This window comes from Alligator sinensis, unplaced genomic scaffold (assembly GCF_000455745.1).
Source record: "Alligator sinensis unplaced genomic scaffold, ASM45574v1 scaffold478_1, whole genome shotgun sequence".
In the NCBI taxonomy this organism is placed as follows: domain Eukaryota; kingdom Metazoa; phylum Chordata; order Crocodylia; family Alligatoridae; genus Alligator; species Alligator sinensis.
This window is the reverse complement of record NW_005843213.1, coordinates 149,068-157,069: the sequence shown is the minus strand read 5'-3', so window position 1 is coordinate 157,069 and position 8,002 is coordinate 149,068.

Here is an 8,002-nt window from a genome sequence, read left to right as displayed (position 1 = left end):
GGAATGGGTTGAGGAGGCTGGGAGCAGTGAATCCTGGGGTGCTGGAGGGGACTGCAAATTACTCATTTTATCTCTGTGGAGTTAAAGTGGAGTGGGCAGGTGTCATTGCAGCCAGATATACTCTTTGCCTGAGACGCATATCAAGTGTGCTTAGAGTGTTTTCCTGCTTTAATCCATGGATGTTCATGTTTTAAGTGCATTTAACATATATCAGTGGTAACGTGCAACTCTGTCAGAGAGAAAACTGCTGTGGGAACCTTAACACTTGAATATCCTGACTAGTAGTTTTAAAATCTCAAATGTAAGGTAACATTCACATAACTTTGTTTTGCACTGAATAATAGAATTGCATGTGTGACAGGTCACTTCACAGACAGCATGGGGATACTGTTTAGAAAAGCATATGGGTGGGTTTAGTCACCCAGTAACATCTAATGACCATCCACTCCTGCCCTCCTGGTGCTGAGTGGTCTTTATTCAAGATCAATGAGGTAAGGGAACTCTGTACCTTTCAGTAGGTGTATAATACGTCAGAAGACGAAGCAAATGAGATGCCTTCTGTTATTTCCTCTCTGTGGGATATTTATCATTCATTGTAAGCTGTTCGGACCCTCTCTTGATAGGTTGGGATATATATTATTACTATTACTGTCATTATGATTACTCTCATGAAAATAATGCAATTATGATTATCATTATATAAGTATCATAGTTTTATTACTATTATTCATAATCTTATATTAATACTGATTACCATAGTCACTATAATTGCTATAGTAGTGATTATTATCATTACTACTACTACTATAACTTTGAAACTACTTTTAATGAAAACCAATGTAGGTGTTTAATATTTTTTGAATACTGCGAGTCAGATTCTCCCCCAGCTAATGGTATTGATTTCAATTAAGTTATATCAGCAGAGAATTTACCTTATGCCAGCATAGCTTGAAATCTGTTGTTTGCAAACAATGCTTACAAATGCAAATAGGAAAATAGATCTCACATATATAACCCTTGCATACTGACACAGGTCTTTTTCTCTTTACAAAAAGAAAGGGCTTGACTTTTAGCTTTCAGTGATTATTTTTGTTGACCCTTATACATAACCATCCTTTATATATGCAGTAGTTGTCTTCGTTAAGAAAAATAGCATACTAACTCATGCAAAGGCAATATCAAGAGAAGTTTTCTCTTGATAAAACACATGAGGGCAGCAAAGGCCCTTTGAAAACGTAATTGTGGAAGACAGATAAAAAAACTCTCCTAAATCAGAAAACTGCATGATTTACATTAAAAATTCTGTGAAGCAAACCAGGAAAAAAAATGTGTTTCTACTGGGTTTGCCCTCAGTGTGTTAAATAGGTGCTTCAGTTCATCTTACTCATAGAGACAGAGAGACAGTCTTAATAATAATGCTAGTGCTGTCCTCTGATGCCTCTCAGTTTTATCTGGAAGAATGGAAGAATAAGCAATAACCCAACATATGTGATTGACGGCCACAAAGCGAACTAGTGTTTTGTTGCACTGCTTCAGAATGCTCTCTCTTCCAGTCAGGAGGTTATTTTAATAAGATACACAGCCTCCATATGTGTGCAGAAACACACACAAGTATATACACCTCTCTCTCTCTCTCTCTCTCTCTCTCTATATATATATATATATATTCCAATTGCACAAAGGGAAGACAGAACTGATATTTATTATCCAGTAAATTGGCTTTAAACAGGTTTTCAATCAATCCTGACATTACAGTGTTAAGGGCCAATAGCTTGCTTTGTGCCAAAAGATGCATTCAGTTACAAAGGAGAGATTCACAGTTATTTGAAGGCATAAAGTTGCCATTACTGAACTGATTTGTATTTCAGAACAGCATAATTTAAGGGGAAAAGTTCCACATCATGGTATGGAAGGAGATGGGTAAAAAGAAATTTGGGTACAAAATATTAAATATTGATATTTAAAAGTTGGTCAGAGTTTTAATATGTTTGAAATTAGTTTCAGCTGTAATATATTATGCCCACAGTAGGAGACCAGAGCTGTAAATAATATACAGTTTAGACTTTATCATAGAAAATGAGGGAAAAATAGTTGTATACACATAATACAGTAAATTATTTCTGAGATGAGAAATGGTCTGATAGAAGGGGTTAAAAGCATCACCCCAGTAATGAGTTGTGTTAATTGGCAATGCTAAATATGCCTGGTGAGATAATCATGCCAGCAATTTGATGGAATTAAATAGCAGCAATTTGTCTATTGCCTTTAAAAACTAAAATGCTATGAAAATAATATGTAAAAATGATATGCAAATGAGCTATGTAGGTTCCCTTTGTGTTCTGCTGTCTGCAACCTTGTAGAAAGAGAAATTTAAAGTCTGCCTGTACTCTTCCAAATGCCATGACTGGAAGAAAACGTGCGGGAGTTAAACAGCTCCTGTTCTCCCACTCTCCTGTTCTGTGTGGACAAACTGTCTACTCCCTGAATTCTACTACCCAGACAGTGGTACTGGCATCAAGCCAACTCCCCTCCTGCCCCTAGGGGTGTGACGTTCTCATCCCCAGGGGTGAAACCCCATGCAAACAACTTGCAGAGTACATGCAAGCTAGCTAGCACATGCTAGCTAGCCAGGTCACAGGGCCTAGATAGGTCCGGGAATGGGGACTAGATGGGTGCAGGAACAAGGTAGGAGGCTAGATCCCCATGAGCTGGGGTTTACTTCCTCAGGGCAGGGGCAGTAGCTCTGCTAAAAATGTTTCATCACTTCTACCTCCCAGACACCCTAGGAAGCTTGACCAGAACCTCCCAAACCCCAATCTGAAATCCCAATTTATTAAAACACAAGACCTTCTTTAATTTGCTTCATCTTTATTTCTTCTTTTATTATTTATTTTTATTTTATCCTTCAGTGGCTGACTTCCTTCATTTCACCACCCTTCTGCCACACCCATTTCCTTTCCACCTCTCATCCCACTAACTCTCCGCCTTCTAGCTTCATGTTCCTGCTCCTTCTCCCACAACCCATCTCTTGCACACTACCACCTAAGAGTAGGGATAGGAGTCTGTTCTGGCTCACCACCCCTGTCATGGCAACACACAGTTGTAGCTCTGAGCCAGGCCCCTGATTGCCGGGCCGCTAGCGGCAAGTCACAGCTGTGCAGGTGAGGACAGTCAGAGAAGGTTTTTAGCCTTAAGGGCTAGGGACATCCATTACACATAAACTGCTTTAAGTGACTAGAAACTGGCTTCAACCTGTAACAGAACAGAAGTTCAGTGCACATAAACCAGTTTCAGAATAGTTGAAACTGGTTTAAGATAAACCTGGTTGAATGTAGGTTTAAATCAGACTTAACTGTTTTGGGTCAAACTGGTTTATGAAACTTCTGTCCAAGACCCCTTCCAGGTACAAGTTAAATCAGAGTCCCACAACATGCTTTGCAGCCCTGTGCTGGGATGTCTGCTTCAGCAGAGAAGGGTTGGGGGTAGCGGGGAGGCAGGGACTGCCCTCCCCCGTCCCCACCCCGGCAAACCGTGGCTGGGGTATGGGGCCAGGGAGGAGGCTTAAACTTCCCTTCCCCTGAGTACAGCGCTGCCCTGCCCTGCTAAAAACTTACTGCTGGCTGCAAATGTGGACTACAAATCCCAGAGGCATTTGGAATCAGGAAGAGAAAGTGAGGAGCAACCCTGCAGAGTCCTGTTGCTGTCATTCTCAACTACAAAACCCAGAGACTTTGGGGGTATTGGGAAGAGGAAGTGAACACACAGCCCATGCTGGCTGTGTGCCAGAGAGTCATGCTCTAGTGCCTCCTGGCTTCTGGTCTAAGCCACTGCAGGTATGTAGTTGCATTTTGTGAATCAGAAATGAATGCCTGTCCTGTATGTTTCTCAGTTTAAGCTCTACAGCTTAGACAAACTCACAAAGACTACATTGATTCAGCCTTGGGTTTTTTGACTGTCTGTACTTAGCCCAGGTGCTTAGAAAAAAAATGCTTGAAGGGCTTCTCCATGATCTTTCCAGGTATCAAGGTTTGATCAGTCTGTAATTCCCTGAATACTCCTTTTTCCCTTTGTTAAAGATGAACACTATATTTGCTCTTTTCCAGTCATCTAGGATCTCACCCAAATGCCACAAGTTTTGAAAGATAATAGCTAACGGCTCTGCAGTTACCTTAGCCAATGACATGAATACTCGGTGAAGCATCCTGTCCAATTCTGCTGACTTGAAAACATCCAGCTTCTCTAAGTAATCCCTAATCTGTTCTTCTACTGCTCTAGGCTGCTTATCTCCTCCCCTATCCTTGTTGGCAACTGCACTTGTCTTCTACTAGCTGACCTTATTAGTGAAGACTGAAATAAAAACATACTTCAGTCTTATCCACACCATAACTATATTGCACTCTGCATTCAGTAAGGGACCTACACTTTCCTTAGTCTCATACTTTTGACATAGTCACAGAATGCTCTTTTGTTGCTCTTTATGTCCCTTGCGAGTTGCTTCTCAATGTGTGCCTTAGTCTTCCTGATTTTCTCTCTGCATGCTTGTCTGATACTTATTTTGTTTTCTTCTTTCACTGGAAGATGAATAATATGGCCAACCATCTTCTTTTTTGTAGGATTCATTTTTACATTTCAACTCATTGATACATCTATAATATGGAAGTACTAAACAGAAAAATATCTATTCAGAAGTCTCTTTTGAATACTCTGCTTTTTTCAAAAAGTTCATTTATAGTAATGGTATCTGTTGAACAGCAAAGAAATACACTTGTTGACCCATAAGGTCCTTTTAGTCACCTTTTTCTAACAATTCAGTAATTGTGCTTTCAGCTGAATCCCATTTTTATTTTGGAACCTTAGCTATTCAACTGTATGAATTGAATATTACTATTTGGGAAAAAAGTAATAAAAAATACCCCACATACAAAGAGCTCAGAGTTATTACATTGATTAGAATTCTGGAGCCAAAATTAAAGGCAAATATACTTTTATTATATAGAAAGGCAAAGTGCCCAGGGGTTTAAATAGCTTTTCCTTTACTGAAATAAATATGAACATTCTATGAATCAAAGCTGAGAGTATTTCAATCCACCTATGAATCAATATTTGACAGTATTTGGGAATCATGAGGTAGCAAAGAAAATAACTAAGCCTATATAAATTTCAGAATTACTAAAAGAAATTGTGAGATTATTGTTGTTTATTTTCTGACATGTCTTTTTGACTTAAAACAGAATTCAGAGGAAACATGCTATTATGGTGATGCATTTTTACAGTCTATAAACAAATATCTGTTTGCACAAATAGTTTATGGGCCTCATTCTTATGTTTATCTTTGTATAAAATAGAAATATCCTTACTGAAGGTAACATTGAATTGTTCTTATGTAAAATCAGTGCTCTGGAGAGCAGAACTGGGCCCTAGGTATTTAATTTGGCTGCGGGGCTTAAATGTGCAGCTACAATTTGTCTGAAGGAAGAGTGAAATCTTTAACCTGTAGTCATTCTCTTACAAAGCACCACTTCAGCGTTCGGTGTAATAACCTACATGGGGGTGCTAGTGGAGTTTTCCAGAAGATTAAGTTACATTGTTTTTAACAGTGTAGATGATGTCATAAACTGCTTTATAAAGAAACAGAATTCCATCAATTACTCAGAAATCATTACTGTATTTTTAAGAGCTTATTTCACACTTCCTATGTTTCTGAGGCTTAAAATCCCAGTTTTAAAGGGGCACTGTTAAGTCAGTGAAGCTTAAACCCAGACCCACCAGCTTTTGTTTTGGTTCAGAAATGTATTATATTGTCCTTTTTATTTTGTCAAGGGAGTAGGGTCTTACAGGACAGCAATAAAATAATTTGACATCTGTAATTCCACTTTTGTTTTCATTGTATTGTAAGGAGTATAGAAATATAACTTGAAAATAAGGCTAAGTTTTTGAGGGAAAATAATCCTTAGCAATATTAGATGTGGTCAGAAATGCTTGAAAATTCAGTAAAGTATAATTAATCCATTTTTGGGGGGAGCCCCCCAATAAAGAAAAAAATCTGTTAATATATATCCTCATTAGAGCCTAAAGGAGCATATTGCTTATAGACATATATTTGTATGAATTTTGTTTTAAGCTGTAGTTAATATGAAAGTCACTTTCTAAGCACTTAAATTTCAGGCCTGTCAACTTCAAACTGTTGGTTGATGTATCATTAGATTGCAAAGAGCTGGTGGAAATGTTCTGTTGTTTCAATGATGAATTTTGCCTTTTTGTGGTAATCTCAAGGCGGGCTCTAGATATGACAGTCATGGACAGCTGTTAATGTGCAGTTACTACCAATATACATTTTGGCTTTTCTGATTAAGTTGAAGCATTATGCTAGTTTTTCCAGGCATGTAGCTGTCTGGACTGGGCTCAGGCATGTCTCTGAATTTCTTTTAGTGATAGTTGAGGGGGAGGTTGTTGCAGTTCATTGCTACACACTGTTGATCCCAGCAAGGCTGAAGCCAATGTCAATAGCACTCCTTGGCTCAGATGTTGGCAGGCAATGCAAAAACAACTTTAATACTTTCTGTCCCTGAAATAGCCCAGCATCTTGGGGATTGTTCATACCTACAACATTTTAAGGTCTTGAGAGTCAAGTTCAGTCCTCTGCAGTTTTGGCTAATATGACCTCATATATGTTTCTGAAACAGTGGTAATACTTAACATTGATAGTAGATGATTTGGCTGTAACTTCAGCATTTGAAGAACTGATTTTCCTGCGGCCAAAGAACCTGATTTTTCGACCATCCTTTGCCATGTGTAGGTAACTACCACAAGTAAAGTAATTACAAAGCAGATATAACGTTACCAACCTGACTTCTTTTACTGTAATTTACAGCTCTGCAAGGTAGGTATAAGAAGGTAGTAGGGAACTGTGTCCTATGAGCAGTACTAAAACTAGGGCAGAGTGTGCAGCCCGCTAGCCCCAGGCATCAATTAAGAGGAGGCTCTAAAATAGCTCTCCCCCCCAACCCAGGAGTATTTGGCATGGCCAAGGCAGCCTGTGCTTCTCCTACCCAGCCATAGAAGCCAGGAAGGGGTGGGGTGAGGGTGAATATAGCAAGTGGAATGGAGATTCCCTCAACCCCAGGGACCTTTGTCAGAGCAGACATAGTTCTGTGCCCAATATATATGTATGTGTGTGTATATGTGGGGGGTGGGGGAGGCGCATGGGGGGAAAGTGAACAGGGCACTGGGGTCAGCTCCCAGAGTGCCCAGCCATGTGGCTGCTGCTGCTCTAGTGGAGCTGTTGGAGCTGACACTGTTACAGCAGCAACAGTGACAGTGACTTCCCTTCACCAAAGTTCCCCTCTCCTCATATCCGTCTACAGCGGTCAGCATGTGATCCCTCTCCCTCCACCCTGGGTGCTCAATGAGCTCGCTATGTCTCTGCCAATGAGTGTATTTGAATTAAGCTTCTATGTACTTTGAGTAATTACCATTAATCAAAGGTGTAATAGCAATATGAGTCGCAAATGCATTTGACATCATGCAGCTTAGGCCCCTGGCAGACATTATTTTCATCAAGCAGCAGGTAATGTTGCTCAGTATAAACTATTACTCCATGTGACCTGCTCCATGTTCACATGGCAAGCTATCCAGAGGACAAAGAAGTGTCCTGGAAACTTCTGCTAGCACTCCACAGCTAGGGAAGCTGGAGAGCTGTTGGCAGGGGCTGTCAGCCCCTCTCCTACACCGTCAGTTGTGTTGCTAATGAGAAATGAGGTCCGAGAGAGATCCAATGATAGGTGAGCTCTGGGTAAAGAAGCTTTTTCCTGACCTTTGCCTACAACAAGGGAGACCTGTGCAAAATGGAGCGGGGGAGGGCAAAAACACTGGGTCTCAAACTCTGCCAGGAGACCTTATGAGTTGCTTTTATGTATGTGCATTTCCTCTCTCCCCATCTTGTCCTGCCTGCAGTTTTCTGAACAAATTCTCTCCCCTTCTTTCAGGGTCATACTGTGTGCAC